This window comes from Ceratotherium simum, chromosome 17 (genome assembly GCF_057802395.1).
Source record: "Ceratotherium simum simum isolate JZ-2026a chromosome 17, ASM5780239v1, whole genome shotgun sequence".
Classification (NCBI taxonomy): Eukaryota; Metazoa; Chordata; class Mammalia; order Perissodactyla; family Rhinocerotidae; genus Ceratotherium; species Ceratotherium simum.
This window is the reverse complement of record NC_141916.1, coordinates 33199121-33220528: the sequence shown is the minus strand read 5'-3', so window position 1 is coordinate 33220528 and position 21408 is coordinate 33199121. Positions and strand designations below refer to the sequence as shown.

At 40.8% G+C, this 21408-nt stretch overlaps 1 long non-coding RNA gene across 1 annotated transcript; it reads right to left on the bottom strand.

Annotated features, from left to right (window-relative positions):
* Positions 1-6333: 6333 nt before the first annotated feature.
* Positions 6334-15343, bottom strand: LOC147914771 (uncharacterized). The gene is made up of 5 exons (XR_015554974.1): positions 14994-15343; positions 9560-9666; positions 8835-8995; positions 7493-7575; positions 6334-7323 (listed from the first exon to the last, which is right to left on the bottom strand). It is a non-coding gene; the product is annotated as an uncharacterized LOC147914771 (long non-coding RNA).
* Between the last annotated feature and the right edge of the window lie 6065 nt (positions 15344-21408).

Below are 21408 nucleotides of genomic sequence, written 5' to 3'. Positions count from 1 at the left end.
TCTCGTGTGTACCTTGTTTAACTGCTGACCACTGCAGTAGGTCTCTTCCCTCCTCCCAATAAAAAAGGGTAAAATCTTCCAAAGAAACTTTCAGATAAATGTGAACTAACACATAGGTACATAATCCTTCACTTTTCTGACACCATTAATTGGGTTATGTCTATGCACTGAAGCATGTTCCATCTGTGGCATTAGAGAAATGACATGGATAAAATTCCCCTGTGATGATTAAGCAGTAAAGTAGGTATCTGTATGAAAGAAAATCCCTAATTATTTTACATCAAGACCAATTAACAATTATTTGAGTGCCTAATATACACAATGCAATGAGAAAGAACCTTCTACTTTTGGGGGAAAGGGGATAGAAAGCACAAAGAAAAGGTATCCATGTTGAAAAAGAAGTTTGGTAATCCTTATATTCTGCACCCACAAGATACCTGATACAGTAACAAATGTTACCGAGTTGAAGACTGTCAGCACCTGAGGCCATTAATACTAGAAAGAGTTGAGGCACATGGGCTCACAACTCGGAAAGACATTTCTCACAATTTTACGCTAACCTAACATCACCATCTCCAGTTAGCACCTCATTGAAATAACTGATTTAGAATCTCGAGGTAAATATATAGACTGATCTGAGAAGGCAATAAAACACAAATGGTGTGTTATCTTACAATGAACATAACAATTATAGTAGGGCAGCCACAAGTTTCCAAAAACATCAATAGTTTTCAAAGTTCAGAGGAATCACATGTAAATTTTCACATGGTTATTTATCTAGAACTGCAAATCCAGTAATCATCTTCTGAGAACAAAGCAACTGCCTATAGTAAAAAGTAATGGTTGTCCCATATGCCCACATAGAGGTATGGAAAAATGCTCACTGCCTAGATTACTTTTGAAAAATATATTTTTTAATTTAACAAATTAAAACTAGTAATTGTTGGTTTTAAGATGTTTTGAGAGGTGGTAATGTCCTGTGAAGCGTAGATAGTTATGGCAAAGGATGCTTAACTGACATTGAGTTTGAGTAGCTAGAAACAGCTCTTCTGATACACAAATAAATATTTTAGATGTACCTCTATTTGAAATACTGATTCCAATCTTGAACTGTAAGTGGGTGGGGAGATGTGAGGTTGAGCGACTTGTGTCAGTTCTAGAAAAATACCTTAAAGAAATTAAAGGTGAGTATAGTACAAGAAATCACCCAATTTCAAGCATAACTGCCTGAAAATAGAATAGAAATTACACAGTTTTTATTATATAGTTATATGAGTTGTTGCCAAAGGTCTGCTTTAGTATGCAGATTTCATTAATGCATACTTTTCCCCCACACCTTCTCATTCTGAGTTTGACCTTAAAATTATTACACAAAATAACGTAAATGAGTTACAATATTTGGAAGAGTTGTTAATCTAATTCCTTTTGATAAACATCCAATACAGGGGCCAGCCCTGTGGCTTAGCGGTTAAGTGTGGGTGCTCCCCTGCTGGCAGCCCAGGTTTGGATCCCGGGCGGGCACTGACGCACGGCTTCTCCGGCCATGCTGAGGCCGCGTCCCACATACAGCAACTAAAAGGATGTGCAACTATGACATGCGACTGTCTACTGGGGCTTTGGGGGGTGTGGGAAGCAAAGGAGGAGGATTGGCAATAGATGTTAGCTCAGAGCCGGTCTTCCTCAGCAAAGAGAGGAGGATTAGCATGGATGTTAGCTCAGGGCTGATCTTCCTCACACACACACACAAAAATATCCAATACAACTTTGAGTTGGTAACACAAAAGTATTGAAATGTTTCACTGATTATAATCTTATATTCAATTGTTTATAGGTTTAGACTTGCGTCAACTGCTCAATTTTCACCACTCATTCATTTTTGTGTGTGTGTGTGAGGAAGATCAGCCCTGTACTAACATCTGCCAATCCTCCTCTCTTTGCTGAGGAAGACTGGCCCTGGGCTAACATCCATGCCCATCTTCCTCCATTTTATATGCAACGCCGCCACAGCATGGCTCAACAAGCGGTGCGTCGGTGCGCGCACCCTGGATCCGAACCAGCAAACCCCGGGCCACTGCAGTGGAGCGCGCACACTTAACCGCTTGCGCCACCAGGCCGGGCCACCACTCATTCATTTTTAATATGAAAAACATAAAATCACTCCAATTTCATACAGTAATTTAGCTCCATCTGGAGCAAAAGCAAATGTAACCAAGTGATATTGCTGTTGTTTTCCTATCAGGAAAAAAAGAAGCTTAAATATAAGGACCTGAGGCATATTTGGGGTACATGATCATAAAAGGACAAAGAAATTTCTTTAAAATTTGTCATTTTATTTAGAGTCCAATGTTCAGGACTGAGACACTAAATGAGTCTTTTGTGTTCTCTTTTCTCTTAAAACAAAATTTAAAAACTAAAAGAAAACCAAAACATCCAAGGCAGTTGGTTTCCGCTTAAAATAATGCAAAGTGATTTCATCACTAAAGAAATATTTCAAAAGCGGGGGAAAACTACAAGAAGGAAATACTTGGACATGAGTCCAGGCATCGCTCCATAAGGCAGTGACAGTGGTGATCTCGATTGGGACAGTGCTGACAGGGGCTCACTGTCCCGCTGAAGGTTTGCCGAGCCCCAGACAGAAGGAGAACTTCAGTACCAGGTGAAAGAGCGCAGTGAGACAGTCAAGATCCCAAGGCTCAGGTTTAACTCATTTTAAACAATCAAAAATATGCATCTTGAACCCAAGTTCAAGACTCAAAGTTTTAAATTTTGAAGCAGAGGAGTTGTATATAAATTTACTTTTTACTTGAATTACTAATCCAAGCCAAAATAATGACAGAATGCATAATAGATCTCTACTTATACCTTTAAACATTAGATCTTAGTCATTCCTTTATGAATTACAAAGTAGTTGTATTAAAGATTGTAAACTTCGTATTAGTAAATTATTTATTCTAAAAATTCAGTGTTCTCTACCATAATATATACATGACCAAAGTGATATTAATCATCTAAGTCGAAAACTAGAAGTACTTCTGTTATTCTGACTGATATTGAGTTAAGCTTTTCCCAAGAGGTAGTCTGAAGAGTACAAATATGGCAGCAGAGAATTATTCACCTAAATATGTCATCTTTTTATAGGCTAATGTATGCAAACACAGTTTTAAAAAACCCATTTCACATAATTTGACATCTCAACTTTTAAATTAGTTAAGCTAGACTATATACATACAGATATTATGAATCCCCTAAAAAGTGCACAGGAGGGCTGAGTGATAAGTTGGGTATCCTACTAGAAGCACCCCAGGCACAAGCCAGAGCCACCTAACAGGTAAGTCAGTAGCGTTCTCTGCAATAGAAAAGAAATACTTGGTGAGGCAAAAACAAACAAATCCTAACAAGCAGGTATTCTTCATTACCCATCATGCAAAGGGCTGGTCAGAACCAAGACTTCACCAAAAATCTGACCCTGACTATTCAAGGAGTTTCAGGTGGAAGCCTTTCCTAACTTTTAAAATGGAGCAAAGTAGGATTTTGTTTTAAAGAAATTCCTTTTATAGTTGGTTTTAATGGGACAGATTAATTCCATTAAAATTTTAATATGATATTTGGAAAACATAGGAGCAATTTAAAATGATATTTAAGTACCACAATAACTTTTAAAATCCTTTTTAAAGATACTTAACTGTTATAATGTTAACTGAAAGAAAATAATTCTAAATCAATATTGGTTTTCTTCCCATTTAAAAAAAAAACCCTGGGGTCTGGCCAGTGGCATAGTGGTTAAGATTGTGCACTCCACTTCGGTGGCCCTGGGTTCGCAGATTCAGATCCTGGGCACAGACCTACACACTGCTTGTCAAGCCATGCTGTGGCAGGCGTGCCTCATATAAAGTAGACGAAGACGGGCATGGATGTTAGCCCAGGGCCGATCTTCCTCAGCAAAAAGAGGAGGATGGCAACAGATGTTAGCTCAGGGCTAATCTTTCTCACCAAAAAAAACCCCCTAGGGACCAGCCCAGTGGCGTAGTAGTTGGGTTCACATGCTCCACTTTGGTGGCCTGGGGGTCACAGGTTCAGATCCCAGGCGCGGACCTACATACAGCTCATCAAGCCATGCTGTGCCAGTGGCCCATATATAAAACAGAGGAGGATTGGTACAGATGTTAGTTCAGGGCTAATCTTCTTCACCAAAAAAAAAAAAAAAAAGAAAACTCTGAAATTTGATTGAACTGACAAGCAGATTCACAGAACCAACGTTCAATTAGTCTAAAATAACTAAAATTCTAATTCTAATAAAAATTCCTCTTGAGGAAAAAATAAACAAATGGGATTTCATCAGACTAAAGAGCTTCTGCAAGGCAAAGGAAACCAGGAACAAAATGAAAAGACAACACACCAACTAGGAGAAAATATTTGCAAATCATATATCCGACAAGAGGTTACTCTCCAAAATATATAAAGCACTCATACAACTCAACAACAAAAAACAAACAATCCGATCAAAAAATGGGCAGAGGATCTGAACAGATATTTTTTCCAAAGATGTACAATTGGCCAATAGGCACATGAAAAGATGTTCAACATCACTAATTGTCAGGGAAATGCAAATCAAAACTACACTGAGATACCACCTTACACCCATTAGAATGGCTATAATCACCAAGACAAAAAATAACAAATGTTAGAGAGGATGTGTAGAAAAAAGAACCCTCATGTACTCTTGATGGGAATGCAAATTGGTGTAGCCACTATGGAAAATAGTATGGAGATTTCTCAAAAAATTAAAAACAGAAATACCATACAACCCAGCTATCCCACTACTGGGTATTTATCTAAATAACTTGAAATCAACAATTCAAAGAGACTTATGCACCCCTATGTTCATTGCAGCACTATTCACAATAGCCAAGACATGGAAGCAACCCAAGTGACCATCGACTGAAGAATACATAAAGAGGATGTGGTGTATATATACACAATGGAATACTACTCAGCCGTAAAGAAAGACAAAATCGTCCCATTCACAACATGGATGGACCTTGAGGGTATTATGTTAAGTGACAGAAGCCAGACAGAGAAAGACAATCACCGTATGATTTCACTCATATGTGGAAGATGAACACGTGGACAAAGAGAACAGTTAGTGGTCACCAGAGGGGAAGGGGGTTGGCGTGGTCATAAGGGGTAAAGGGGCACATTTATATGGTGACTGACAACTAATAAGGTGCAACTGAAATTTCACACTGTTATCAACTGTTATGACCTCAATAAAAACAAAGTTCCTTTTGAGGGATGTTCTAATAGTTCCTAGTCTAACTTCATTGGAAATAACATCTAAAGAAAAGAAGTCAAAAACACAGAGACGGCTAGTTCATTATTTGGAATTTGAGATTCAAAAATCTTTCAAAGCATGTTATGTCACCTAATCAGTTAACTTAATGGCTCTTAATGATAAACTGTATATTTGAAACAATGATGCTTTGGCTATTTTCTGCAAAATACCATTCAATATAAGCTTTACTGCACAGTAGTTTTATCAGTATGTCTCCTTCTCTCCACTACATTATCTGTCCCAACTGTTTGCAGGAAAACATTTTTTTAACCTTAAAAAAATACATTTGAGGGCCGGCCCCACGGCATAGCGGTTAATTGCGCACGCTCCGCTGCTGGCGGCCCGGGTTCAGATCCCAAACGCACACCAACGCACTGCTTGTTAGGCCATGCTGTGGAGGTGTCCCACATAAAGTGGAGGAAGATGGCCACGGATGTTAGCTCAGGTCCAGTCTTCCTCAGCAAAAAGAGGAGGATTGGCACGGATGTTAGCTCAGGGCTGATCTTCCCCACAAAAAAAAAAAAAAATCTATTTAGAAAGCTATCACTTGTGACATTGTATTCTCTGAAAGCCACCAATTTAAATCTAGTCTTTTAGTCTTCACCTTGTTACTTACCCAGAATTTTGTTTCCCCATTTCCCTAATGATTTAAACCATGGGGACTGGTTGATGATTCTTCTACTATCATTAGGTATTATAAAAGGAAAACTGATGTTGGCACACATATTCCAAACACAGGTTTTAATGGCACTGGAGTGATCTCTCTCTCATGACTTTTAATCTTTTATAGTCTGGAAACTTAAAATCAACCCCCAAGTAGTAAGAAAGTTAGAACAACACAATCTAATGCAGAATCAATCACATTCAGGACACTGAATGCAGGTACTTCTTTTATCACCCAGTTTTACAATTTAACGGACATTGTTTAATATGATAATCTCTCAGATCTGACATTATCTTGTCTCACTTAAACATATTCCTCACACTTCTATTTTATTTAAAGTTACCCTGTTGCCCACTCACCACAACATGTATAAAATATTCTACTTTTCCTCTTAATATTTCACAAACTGGTAATTTTCATCATCAGTAGTGGATGGTTTTATTCCTCACCCCCTACCCCACTCCCAAAGTAGACCAATAATGGAAGGATCAGATTAGGAAACTTAGCATCTTTTCAAAAAATGTGCTTTCTTCTCCCTAAGTGCCCACTATACAGTTGGTGAAGGATGCCTCTCTCACGTGTTACAGCACCTTCGTACCTGCCCCTGTAGGAATTCACCTTAGTCTTCCAGGACCCTGCCTTGAGCAGTTAGAAAAGTCAATAGTCAGAGTTTAAAGAAAAGCAGTTACCTTCATAAGACCAAATTATTGGATAAATGCTCTTGTCATCATGGCTTAACATTAATATGGCTATAACATAGGGACCCATCCCTGTTTTCCTTTATTAACAATGTGACCTGATCACAACTTTTTAAAGTCTAGTTTTCCGTATGTTTTATGTATTTTATTCTGACATCATATCTTTTAACAACAAAAGGACACAAACATTTGCACTTTATATCAATGACTTTTTCTGTAGATGTGGTTTGACTTCTTTCCTTCAGGCAAGATCTTTGTCACGAAGAAGCAAGGTCTCATTTCAATACTGCCCATTTGCTGTGAAAATATCAGAAGGGGTCATCTTCAAAGCAATACTCCAGTTGGGCTTAGTCACTGATTAGCTGCATAATTTCTTCTAGGACATTTGTAACAGACACAACATATATAGCATTTCAGTTTGGGGTTTTTTTTTTCTTTTTTTTTCTAGGTGTGATTCCTGCTTCTCATTCTTATTTTCTTTTCTTTGAATATATTGCACAATATTTTATTATTAAAAAAGGTTTTATGTCTCAGGCAAAAGGTTTTTCTCCTTCACTCAGAAGGTGCTAATGTGTATTATTTTCCAAAAGAGGTACGTGGTTGTCTGTGTGGCCATCCTCAAAGGAGACCTAGGGAGAAAAACAAAGACCAAAGCATTAGTTTCATTCCTTACACTATTTCCTCTAAACACAATGCTTTATTTTGGGCAATTTCTTTCCAAGCACCAAAAGCTACTGTTTAGATTTAACAACGATACTATGACTTAGAGATCAGCGCCATTTATACTATACCACTTACAGAACTGATGGGTTTGTAGGATCCAACTCTGAAACGACAGTAAATTATTTCAACTATAAATTTTCCAACTCCATGTAACATGCCTGTAATAAAAAATGTTTATGTTTATGTTTTGAATGAAACTAGTTCCTAAATTAATTATTTCCTAAACTGCTGTGTAAGAATAAAAACTCAACTAATTATAATGGAATAGAATAAGGAGGGAAACAAAGCAGCATGCTTCATTCACTTCCACGGTTAAAAATAACAAGACAGGTGAATTTTAAAACAAATAGATTTCTTTTCAAAATCACAAGCCCATAAAATTTATTACCTTGACAAGCAGTTTTTTCAAGGGACTTAATACATCTCACACGCACATTTTGGAAAATAAATAATATCAGCACCACAAATTTAAATGAAATTTAAATGAAGCAGTGATGGAGACTTTCATAAGAAAAGCTATTCATTCATTTAAAAAATATAATTCAAAGTATATAAACTACCCAGCTCCATGTAATACTGAATAAGGGTTGGGGTAAAGAAGGAACTATTTCCTTTCTTTATCTATTGTACTTAACTCTCAAATTTTCATGATTACAATTCTGCAAGTTATCCTTGAGAGAATCCCATGATCTCAGGGCAAAAAAGCCAAAAATCATAAAAACAATATTGACTGAAAAATTTGGTTTCACGTATTGCATAGTTCAAAGTATCATTAGATGTGATTTAACATATTGTACAGTTCAAAATACCTTATATGAAAAAGAAAATTCACATTCAAGTGTTTACTATTTCTACGCATTTTCTCATTTAATCCTATAACAGACTTGCAAGTTAGATATTACTATTCCCGTTTTTATAGAGGAGAAAACAATTTCAGAAAAGGTAGGTGACCTAATCAAGGCTCCATCATGTAAATGGCAGCATTTGGCTTCAATTCTAGCATCTTTCTAGTTCACTAAGTAATCCCCCTTAAATCACTGAATGCAGTGAACTTAATTATGTTTCATGCTTAATCAATGTAATTTTGGAGGTTTCCAATTAAATCTTTTTGCCCTGAGCTAACATCTATCGCCAATCTTCCTCGTTTTGTATGTGAGCCACCTCCATAGCATGGCCACTGACAAGGAGTGGTGTAGGTCTACACCTGGGAACCGAACCAGGGCCGCTGAAGTGGAGCGCGCCAAACTTGACCACTAGGCAACCAGGGCTGGCCCTGGAATTAAAGCTTAAAGTAAAAGTTCCTTAAGTATCAAAACATGAGCATGTGTATATTTCTTGCCTCTTTTAAGTATAAGCATTTTAATTTCAGTGTCAGTAAAACTTTTAGAAATTAGACAAAAAAGGAATGAATCTTCACCTGTTGTTGAGAAGATTCCTCCAACAATACCAGAGTCTTACAAAAAACTGCCAGAATGGCATATGCTCCTCAGTGACTGTCACCATCAGAGAACTGAGATCATATTTCATAAATATCCCAGAGACTCCATGGCTGCCTGCCACATGGCTAGTGACATGCTCCTAGAAGGAAGGCAAAAGGAAGGGGACAGATAGGAGGAGGAGGAGAACAGGATTCATGTCATCTGGTTACTTGCACACAGACACTATGAAGCCCTACGGTCCTGCCACATGAGAGGGACACCCAAACCTGTTTAAGAATTGTCCTACTAGATGAAGCTCTTCAGAGCCAATCAAATTATTCTGTATTCTTTGAATGGTTAGGTTTTGAAGCAATCAAAAGACCAGAATCATTCTTTCCCATTTTCTTAAAAAGGTCACTTGACATACAAGTTTTCTACTGAGCTCAAGAGCTTACAACTGTATGGTACACTCTTCATCGACCAAATCAATAAAAACTGAAGTTCATATTTTGACATGATTTTTGTAATATTTCTTTGTTAAGAATTTACAAAACGTATTTACTTCTTGTCATGTAATGATCAAATTTAAAAAGAAATCATTTCACTTTCTGTTGTTCATTTAAACTATATGAGATACAACACACCACCATGCACGCCCTATGGATTCTCATTGTGCTGTCCTGCAGGAGATAAATCACAAACATCAAATAAGGCCCAGACCTACCATGGAATACCAGAGGCCCTGTGAAGACTTCCCCACTGTTTATGCTTCCAGTTCCTCACGTGAAAATCTAGACTTGACAGAATGCACCTCAGGCAGGTCCTGCATAGCTTTGCCAGGAAAATAGAAATTAAAAAAAAAAATTTTGTTTTTAATCAGACTGCAGATCTTACTTGTGAATTTCTCTTTATCTCTTATTCATAGAGCAGCACTGTTTTCATCATCAACTTAAAGCCTATTAACAGAATCGATTCCAGTCTCCTGCTTTCTTCCACCTAAGTAATATGAAAGACATGAGAGAAGCTTCTGGTTAATAGAAAGCTGTGGATGTTAAAAGGTTTAATCTATTAATATCGGGCAGCTTTTCCCAAAGCATGTTATGCTGAATGCTGACTCTATTAGATGTTTTGCCAAAAAAGCATTTCAAAGTCAAATAAGTTGAGGAAATGTGGCATAAAATATCCCTTCTTTCTTGACGATTCTTAATATGCATTAGTATATTAAAGGCTCTGAGGATTCCTGCAATAAAACTGCTCAACTAGATTAAATCAAGTGTTTCTCAAACTTATCAGAGAAGCTTTTCTTTGTTCATTTAACTGTTATTAATATCCCAAGAAAATAACAACCCACAAACTACATTTTGGGAAACACTGATATAGACAACGGGGAAGAATGGAAAAGTTTTAAGCAGAAGAGAGAATTATGTTTTAAAATAATCACTTTAGGAACAGAGCTTTCTCTCCTCATTTTTGTCATTTTAGGAAACGACCCCATATTCCATTCATGTGCTCAAGCCAGAAAAACAGGAGCCACATTTGTTGTGATGGTAACCTGTTAAAAAATTATAAAATGCATGCACGGTTTAAAAATAAACCCAACAGTACCAAAGATAGTATGAAAAGTGAAGTCTCCTCTCTCATTTTTCTCACCTCTATCTGCACACAGCTGGTATATTTTCCAGAGGTGCTAAGCAGGGTTATCAGTTTACATTTCATTTTTCAGTTCTTCTTGTGGCAACTTTAAATCATATGCATGTGAGCCTACTGCTTTGAATTATAAACATTCAGCAGTATCTACCGAAGGAACTCATTCTCATACTTTGCCTGCCTCACCCGTCTCTCCTATGCAATCTATCACTAAGTTCTATCAAGTCCACTTTCAAAACACATCTCAAGTCCATCTGCTTCTCCCCATCTTCCCTGTCAGTACCGTGGCCCACACTCTGTCCTAACTGGTCTTGCTACTTCCAATCCTTTATCCCTCCAGTCCTTTCTCCTTATTGTAGTCATAAAGGTCTCCTTAAAACAGCATTAGACGGACCCGGGGTTCAAAGTCTTCAAAGGCTTCCCACAAAAATAAAATTCAGAATCTTTATCAAGATCTGTGAGGTTCTGCACGATCGGGCTCCTGCCTCCCTCTCCACACGCATGTCCAGCCTCCCAGCAGCTCCCTCAGCAAACACGTGCCTTCCTCTGTCCCGTGAGCACGTCCATCCTCTGCCTCTCCTTAGCCTTCCCATTTGCTGTTTCCTCTGCCCAGGGTGCTTTTCCCTCCATTTTTTTTGTCAAGCTAACCCCTATTCTTTCAAATATCAATTTAAATCTTTCTTCATCAAAGAGACCTGCCAAGAGCACCAAATCTGAGTCAGCGCCTGCTTTGTTTTTCATAGCACCCTGTTCTCCTTCATACTACTTCCAACAATTTGTTATCGTATGTGTATTTTTTAAATGTAAGTTCCAAAAGGAAACACATCTGCTTTATTCAACACTAAATTCAGTAGAGTTGGCACTGTGTCTGGTCATAGAATGGGCTTAAAAATTATTTATTACATGAATGAAGCTAGCCAGTGGAAAGTTCTTACAGTTTTATCTCCTGCCTTTTCCTTCCATGAAATTTTAGCTCCATCCAGATTTTCATGTTTTACACACTTATCACCCAGAAAACTCCTTCATTCGTCTCTATTAGGAGCAGAACTTTAAGGGACACCTCATGTATCTCCCCTTAAGTTTCAGTAACCATTTCAGCCTATTTGATTCTCTTCTTGGGAACTCATTGTACTTATATTTTATGCCATTCATTTGCTGCCTAATCTTATTTTGCCTTGTAACAACTCATCTGCTATTGTTAATTAACACTTTATGTTTATCTATTTTGTCTTGCCAATTATGACATAAATCTATCAAGTACAGGGCCTGGTACTTCAGATCCCAGGGTACACAGCATGCCTATTCACAGAGGACTTGCAGGAAAGGAGTCTCCATCTCCCCCCTTTAACACCCCCCATTATAAGACTCAGATATGGGAGTCTGACTCATTTCCTTTCACTCTATTTTCTTCCTCAAACCTTCTGAGTGAGTTCCATCACGCCAAGAATGAAAGCTGGGATAAAGATAAGTTCTGGGGTCAGAGAGAAGAGCAGATAACGGAGGAGTGTGGGGACAGAGGACTTACCCAACGTTTCTCAGCTCCTCCCCCCGTGTTACAGGAGGTGAAGACAACTCGCTAAGGGACTAAATGACTTTATATTGCTAAGTATCTCCTAGAATATTTAAAAGAATGACTTTCTCAAGATCTTGAAACTATGGATTTTAAAAATTTAAATGAAGGAAAGAGGAATACCTCCTTAAAAACTGTTAATCATTGACTTGTTCAATTTTTGGGTGACTTAGACCCAAATATCACTATTATTCAGGTAGTGTCTTTGGAATCCAAGAAATTATTCTGTATTTTTGGCTGCCATTTCCAACCTTGTCCAAATAATGATTTTTAAGAAATATTTAAAATATTGAATACCTTAACTACTTTCTGTTTTATTTTTTTCCCAGCAAAATATAAGGGTTATAAAGGTTCTGCAACACTTTTAATGTACTTAACCAACCTTCCTCAAGCTACTTCTGAAAAATGGAGTAGAAAAGTTAAGCCTGTAACCATAGCGTCTTTTTAGCATAGAACTGTTCAAGGTAAGGGGACATTTTTACAATTATTATTTCTTTTTATCTAGTGTGGCTACACAACAACCTTTACAATGAACAGAGTAGAAGATCCTGTCTGTTGTCTTCATTTTCTCAAGGAGGAAACTGGGAATAGAGGGGCTTAATGACATAAGTATGCAGCAGCTAACTTCCCGGTGTGTGTTGAAGAATTCACCTGAAATGTAGGATTGCTGTCTGACATGGCTCTTATTCAGTAAGTTCTAGAACAGGGTTCTTAACCTGAAGTCAGGACTGGCTACTGAATTTGCAGGTCTGGTGTAAAATGAAAACTTGGAGCTCCATGCTTGAAAATTATTAATATAGTTGATGGCAGTAGCAGAACATTAAACCAAATGTGGGGCCCTTCTAAATACAGGGCCATGTGCGACTGCACAGTTTGCATTTCCATGAAGCCGGGCCTGCCCGGGGTTTCTGGACATCTAACATTTAGGTGGTTGGGTATCAAGGAGGCTGTGAACTCCTGAAATTGCAGGGAGAATTCTGTGTTAATGTGCATATGTTTGTTTTTCATTTTCCATAGCTATTACCAAATTCTTAAAGAGGTCTGTTAACAAAATAAAGCATTAACAATGCCTCTTCAAGAGTAATCAATGTTCTGACAGAGCCCACAATGTCAGAATAGATGGGAAGGGACAAGCCTTCTGGTGATCACTGTGCACGATCCTTCAAGAGACTGTGTTTGTGAATGAGTGAGTTTTCATGAGTGCATGGGAATTAATACAAAAACAAAGAATTCTTAAGGCTGCCCAGATGTTGCCAGAAAGAAATACACTCAAGAATGCACCTTCAGAAGATAGGAAAGCAAATAGTGAGATGTTCAAGATGATCATATTCTTTATAAACCCCAAAGTGATACTCAAATATGAGCTATTTTATTTACTTCAACCCCCTAAAGGAAGCTTCTCCCTCTTCTTCTGTAATTAGATGTCACATTCCCTCCTTTAAATAACAGAGAAACATATCGCTGTGAGATTTACCAACTCATGGAGATTTATAGGTATTTTATAGATTATTATAACCCAACATTAGAAATTGGAGTAAGGTAGGCATGTGTTAATAAAGCAAGGGCAGAAGATGCCCTCAGAAATAGGAGAGTACTCTAAGACCTCATCCTGAGAAATACTAGAGACGAAATGTTGCCACACTTGAGTCTGGCTGGTGAAACCCTATGGCCATCTCCTAGAAGTCTCACACGCAAATATCCCTACATGTGGATCTTGCTGAGTGGCTGCCTTAAAATTTTATTTAGTCCCTTTGCCCTTTGAGACTAAATATGCTCCTCAGCCAAGTCTCCAACTCATATAAATGGGGATAGAGAGAGATGGGTGACTGAAACCACAGGGTAATTCTCAAATTTTCCTTTGCACAGAGCGTCAAACTTCTCTTGAGCAGCTTAGATCAAGTAGAAAAGCACAGTTCACTTGAGTTTCCTGTTCACTCTGCTGTCCCCAAGGTGTCCTTGCTCATGGCACAATGGGGGGCTCTACACCATTCAACCAGCCGCCAAAGCTCTTGCAGATTCAATGAGAACTTTGGTTGCTCACACCAGGTGACTCATCCATGGAAGAATAAGTGTTCATAATTCTATCCATCCCGAAAGGTGAAAGAATAGGAGGCCGGCAGGTGGGACCCTTTCCTGTGGTGTCTAGGATTAAGTTGGTCATTACTTCTTTTAAATGAATGGAATTGCCCCGCGGGTAATCTTCCTTGCCAGGGGCGCAGCCTTCCCCGCAAGCCGTCTACTCCACTTAGTGTCTTCTGGTACGTGCTCCCCTGCTCTCTCCACGACGCCCAGGCTACAGAAAGAGGTCGAAAACTTCCATCGGGGGCAGACCCCGCCCTGGCCGTCCCAGCCCATTTCAGCCTCCAGCTGGGTACCCGGACGAGGGCCTAGTGGGAGGGTCGGGACGTGCGCAGCCCGTGGCGGGGCTCGGGGCGCACGAGGACGCGCTGCGGAGCCCTCCCCGGCGCAGGGAGGGCAGCCTGGGCGGGCGCCGCTCCACACCGGCCCCGGAGTCCGCGCGCTCTCTCCAGGAATGGCCCCAGGGTTCAAGGAGGCCTGGGCGAGACCGGCCAGGAGCCTCGCTCCCTCAGTCCCCCGCCGCCACGGCGCGGCTCCCCCCGTTAACCCTGCCCGGCCCTTCCCGGCCCGCCGCCATTCCCACCCCCCGCGCGCCCCACCTTGGCGGGCAGGGCCGGCGCCCGATGCGCCCAACCCGCCCGCTGACCACCGGGTGCGGCTGGAGGCAGCTCCAGGGCGCAGAGCCTCGGAAACGCTTCCCACCTCCCTCCGGCCCCGCGCCCACCCCTCCTCGAGGCCCCGCAGGGATCCGCCCAGCCCTCGCCAACCCAGCCGAGCCCTCCCTCCCGGGCCACCCCCAACCCGGTCGTTGCCTCCGGAGGCGTGGGCTCTGTGAGCGGCCGGGCTGCGGACCCTGGAATACCTGCTCCTCCGGCACGGGGTGGAGTTTAACTAGTGGTCCTCAGTGCCGGCCCCTGCCCGAGGCTGCGGGAAGCGCTCCAGCCACAGGGAAACGGCTCTGGTCTTTCGGCTCCCAAACGTGACACTCTGTACATCCGGCTCGGAGACTGGGTGTGGGGCGGGAGGAAACCACCCTCCCTCCGACCTTCCCGGTGGCCGCCGGTGCCCCGGCGTGGAGCGCGGAGCCGGCGGCAGCCTCTGCCCGCAGCGGGAGGACGGCGAGGGGCTGGAGGGGGCCCTCCAGGCCCCGGGCGAGAGCATCGGGGGCAGGGCCGTGCGCGCAGGCCCGCCCCGCAGCTTCCATTCACTGAGCGCCGAGCCGATCCACTCGCTATTACTCCCGGTTTTTTTGTGTTTGTCTTTTCCCCCCATCTTTTAATAGGTGGGTGAGGGGAAAGGGAGCTGGAAAGGCTCCCCTCTCTGGTCTGGAAAAGAAGGAGAGCTCCTGCACCTTGAGAAAGAAAGAAAGGGTCGGAGGGAGGAAGGAAAGGAAGGAGGGAGAGAGACAGAGAGAGGAAAAGAGAGAGAGGGAGTCATAGGTTCTGGTCTAAACTCTAGGAGGACACACGTTTCCCCACCCACCCTAGCTGGAAAGGCAGCCAAAAATCCGCGTTTACTCGGCTCGTCCGCACCGCACACCCCGTGGGAGGGATGCTCTGGCGTCTGCTCCAGACTCCGCGGAGGCGCCCTGCCGTCATCGACCAGGGCAGCGTCCTTGACAGAATCCAGGAGGCGCTAGAGGCACGCTTTACTCACGCCCAGGGTTTGGGGGGCAGAATTCCGGCTCTGCGTAGGGCGCGGGTGGGAGTGGGTGGATAGGAGACCAGAAAGGATCACAGATGCGGGTTGCACGAGCAGCAGCCGGCCAGCTTTGCTCAGCAGCGCTTCTCCAGACTAAAAAAAAAAGACTTTGTATCTTAGCCTGGTAGCTTGTTTTGGGATTTGGTTTGGTCATTGTTAAATTTTAAACGGAAAAAGTCTGGATCCGTCGTCAGGGAAGACTTACAGAGGGACAAACAGGCACGTGAGTGGAGCCGTCAGGCTCCTCAGGGAGGAAGCTCTGAAAACCGGCCAACGCCCAACCTAATGCCTTGGACGAGGTGAAAGATAAATTCCCACATGAACATGCTGTGCTAAGAAAAGCCAAAAAGGAACATTGCCTTATAAGCTGTCTTCATTCTCCTAATTACAACAATCGACATACAAATAAATAAAATTTAATTCATGAAGGTTGGAATTAATCAAATGAGTGATTTCTTGCGTTAAAAAAATTCACAGCCGTCTTGAATTCTCTTCTACTGAACTCTCTTCAATTAAATGTGTTAAGCAAAGTGCAGCCTAAAGACATTGTGGCTGATTTCCTCTGGTGACTGCCTGTAAGCAAGAGAGAGACAAAATGTTAGGACCAAAAAAAATATGCTTTGTTACCCCTTCCCCCACTCAAGAATAAATCTGAACGTGTCCCCAAAGTGTGTATGACAGTACTTGAAATGCAACATTCTCAGCAGCTTTCAGTTTGGTTATTGTTTTTCATTTCTTTAGGAAAACTTTTTTTTTACTTATAAAAGTCAAACATGCTCACTTAAAAATTTAGAAAATACAAACGTTTTAACAAAGGAAAAACGAAGATTGATCCTACCACCCTGAGATAAATTCTGTGACTCTTTGCTATATGCCCGTCTCAATATCTCTTCGTCCCTTAGTTTAGTGTTGCTGTCAGAGTACTGGCTCCGCCCTCGCGCCATCGCCAGGACTGCTGGCTCCTGATTCTTAACTGAGCTGCTCCTCCTGAGATGTTTGCTTGCACCACAGCCCTTTTCTGTCCTGGGCGCACTGCTGGATTCTGTTTCTGGCAGCTTCCATCAAATAAGATGCAAAAGCGATTTTGAGGCACAATTACATTTTACTTTTATGTGTAGGTATTGTGGTATAAAAGAGGTACAATAGAGAATCTAACATGTTAAAATTTTATATAGTTCAAGCAATTTCCACCATGTTGAAAAGCACTCAGTGACCCCACTGGAGGGGGCGGGACTGCTCAGATATGATTTAAACAATCCCTACTGCTCTCCCCTCTCTTTTGCTTCTAACATAGGACCTGCTCTCTAAGGTAGGAGCCTGTGTGAGTGTAGATCTCCATCTTACACTCTCTGTCTTTATTCCACCTGCTGTTCACAGGTACTGCCCTTCCTCCTTCCCTCAGTTCTCTGTCTCTTACCTCTTTTTTCTCCTTTTTGGTAATTTTCTATTCCTCTCCTATGGCGTCCCCTCTGTACATCTCTGCACAGCTAATTATTTCCATTTCCTCTCCCTTTTCCTTGTTCTGTATGTCATCAGCTCTTTGTCTATTCTCCATCCTCCAGTTCTTCGGTAGGCCTCCAATTGGCCTAATTGAATCGAGATCACTTATGGTTTTAGAATACCATCTTCATAGCACACATCTTCATTTTCAAAGCAACACAAATAGATTTTTGCCACTTCCAAGCATAATGAAGACTGCCCTTCACACACATTTAAAATTTATCCTAGGCAATTCTAACCTCCTTGCATAATCATCTTTTTGTACAGAGGAGCATTTTTTATACTACTTGTACTTCTATTTGTCATTGGCAAGGTTGGTTTGGTTTCCTACAGCTCCTGCTTTCATATCATCTGAACTGGGGACATAAATTAGAGGAAATGTCTAACTTCTAAAAATATCATAGCTTTTGGATGAGTAACAATAGCTAACCCTTAAATAACACCTACTATGTGCTACATCGTTATAAGTGCTTTCCAGATATTTGCTCATTTAAGTCACACAACAACCCTAGAAAGTAGGCACTGTTATTATCCCCACTTTACAGCTGAAATGACTGAAGAAATTAATTGGAGTAAACTACATTTAGGAAAAAAAATTCAAAATTGATGACAATAGAGAATGGCAATAGTACCTTAAGCTGAAATAGTGTGTGTGTGTGTGTGTGTGTGTGTGTGTTACTTTGTGTAAATATGAGCAAAACTGCATTTCTACCTCCATGGTTTTGACATAGTTGCTCCCTTAGTAAATGACATATCAACTTTTCTTATTCCACAAACAAGAGATGAGAGAGATGGGTAATTTAACAGAGTGATTAATTTAAAAAATCAATTTATATAAAAATCAAGCTCTAAAGTACCTTCTTCCACTGATGTTTGAATATGACTACATTTCACATTTGGAATTTCACTGTAACAAAATCATGAAAATGCTTAATAAATAGCCTGGCCCTCTCTTGAGATGAGATCTTTGGCCTGAGATCAGGGGAGACCTGGGTTCCAGATGTCAGTTTCTTGAGGAGGGCTGAGTCAGTATGGTCTTTATTTCCCTTTTAGGCTCTATTATTTTATGTTCTTGATTTTTTTTCCCTCTCTAGAGGGTTGAATTTTTTTTCCTCACTAATAAAAAGGAAGAAGAGTAAACACTTCAGTTCTAAGAATTCTCTTTATTCAACATAAATCAGGAGTTATTCATGTCAACAAGTTTAGGGGATTATTTAGCAAGTTCCTTGGCAACAAGCCTTTCAATCTATTTTAAAGTAACATTATAAACATAGGGGTTCAATACTTGTTTGTTGAATGAATGAGTTGAAATTAAAGTCAGCTAGATTAACGTCAATAGCATGATTTGGCATCACCATCTATGAAGAACTTAGAATAGCAAGGTTTTACCTTTTAAAATTGCTTTCTTAGGCTTTATTTTTAAATTACCAAGACATTCTGTGATGGGCAGCCTTCTCTCTGGGAAAACTGACACACTGAAGCAAGTGACTTGTTAAGACCAAGAAAAAAGGAGCAGTGTTATCTTTGCAAAAAAGGAGAGAGTGGCTTTAGATTAGACTTCATTGTAAAAAGAATTGGAGGGAGAAAAATAACTGTATCTTACCAAAAGTGGCTGTTTTCTTGTTTACCTGACTGCTTTGGATTGAAACAGGAAGCCTGTCGTATTAAGGTTTATGGCTTGACAGTTTTGTGCAAGGTCATGATATGAAATAAAACTTGGGTATTTTTGTTAGCGAAACTGAAGTGGGTTCGCCTCCTGGTGAGTTAAATCAGACTCTCCACCAGAGGTAGTTGTCACGTAAAGGAGAGCTTATTTGCGCCAAATAGGAGGCCACACAGAATCATTTCCAAAGTCATAGTGTCCCCGAAAAGGGAAGCAGGGACCTTTTATTTCAGGTGGGAATGAATATTCAAAAGGGAGAGGTGAGTATTCACTTGTGCAGGCTCAGTTGGAAAACACGCTTCCACATACACTGCAGGTTACTGTAAGGAGGCCTAAGGTCCTCCCAGAGAGGAGATCTTAGCATGAAAAATGAGCCAAAGGTCATGCTCTTGTGGTGGGGCCTGATCTGGTTCAGGATGGTTGGTGATTGCATCTCTTAAACAGTTAAATGCTCCCTAACCCACCTTTGAGTTCCTGGGGGCAATTAGTTGGTGTCATTTTCAGTTAGAATATTTCTAAAGAAGCCATGAGGCATTTGAGGAGTTTCATTCATTAACACAGAGTTAGTACCTGGATCCGCGTGTTTCCCAGCCCCTGGTCCTATTTCCAGAGCAGAGCACCCAGCTTTAACATTCTTCATGCCACTCTTTTTAAGATCTGTCCCATCTACAGCAAACTGCTCAGGAAAAGAGGGTTGGTGAGCTCCCAGGAGTTGCAGGCCTCAGACGAGGCTCAGGGGAGAGGTAGAGCTACAGGGCTTCCCTCTTTCCACTCCTGAGTTTTCTTAATAGTAAAGACTCAGATGGCAATGGAGAACTGTTCAAGGCCAGGGCGGTGCACTGGATCACTCTTCTGCCTCCCAGCATTGGTCTCCTTCCTTCATTATATGATGTTTATACCTGATTAAAAGTGAATGAAGCCTACCCTGCCTTCAAAGAACCTGTAGTCTAGTGGGAGTGGCTGACCCTTATATTGACTATAATACAGTATCATAAATAAAATTCTAGAGGACATTCTGCTAGTGCAGAGGAGGGCGCATCACCCAGTGAAGTGTGCGGGGTTCAGAGAGGTGTTTAGTATGGGAAGGATTCTTGGTGATGAATAGGAGGTGTTTCCCTGATGAAACGAGGCTTTGGCGTAGCAGGGAGGAAGAATTGCTCAAGCAAAAAAAACTTGCTCGTGTGTTTCAGAAACTGGGTAAGAGACCATGGAGTGTGTGTGAGGAACCACAAACCATTCCCTGTTGCTGGAGTGTAAATGTGGGAAGGAGGTCTGGAGGGATATGAAGCAGAGACCTGCTCACGCAGCAGCCAAGAGCTGCTGTGCTAAGGGACTTAGATCTTATTCTACAAGGGATGTGGAAGCTTTGAAGGGTTTGAGGCAGGAAATAACAGGAGTAGTTTTCATTTTTGTTAAGCCACTGTGTAGCTGTGTATGGGATAAATTCGAGAGGAGGAAGCCTGAAAGCAAGAAACCAGTTGTAGATCTGGGGTAATCTGGAGATATTGGGTTAATCACTGAGTTTCAGTTTCACGACATTCATGAGAAAACATTGCAGTGAGGCAGTGTAGGCCGTGGGCTCTGGAGCCAGATGGCCTGGGTTTGAATTCTGGTCCACCCCTATGTGACCCAGAGCAAGTTCTTAATCTCCTAGTCTCATTTTCTTCATGTGTAAAATGGAGATGAAAATAAAGATCTCTTATCATTTACTGTAAAAATTAAACAAGATAATCAATGCAAATTGCATAGCACAGTGCCTGGTGGGAAAGAGTACTCTATAAATGTTCGTTGTGACCATCACACAATGGAGAGAAGAATGAAAAATCGGTGACATGGTGAGGAATATCAATGACATTTCCAGACAATCTAACCACTTCTGCCAACCTAGAACCATAAAAATCGTTTTTATTCCAGCAAGGATGCAGGAAAAAACTCCATTGGAATGAAAAAAAGTAAAGAGAATTTAGTTGTTTTTTACAAAAGAAAAATCCTGGCCTTATTGACATGCATCCTAGTCTCCAAGATGCAAGGTTGTATAGTTAGTGTGGCCTTGCATTAAGTGAGATATAGAAAAATCTGCAAAGAATGGCATCAATATTCCTGCAGCATGTTCACTGCAGGATGATAAGAAATATTTGATATCATCAGTCGCTGCAGGTTCTATCAACATTTGAAAGGCTTCACTGCCCAGAGATGTTTACTAAAATCTGACTGGCTTCATCAGATCCCACAGTCTCTTTACTTGTCTGTCTGATGACAATGGAGAGAAGTACAGATGTGAGGTAGTTCATTTTATTGAATTTAATTTTTCCATATTTAATATGTTTATTTTTCAATCTTTTTATGTATTTCCATTTTGTAATTTTATTTATTTTTCTGCATTTAAAAATGGAATTATTTCCAAATGTTTCAA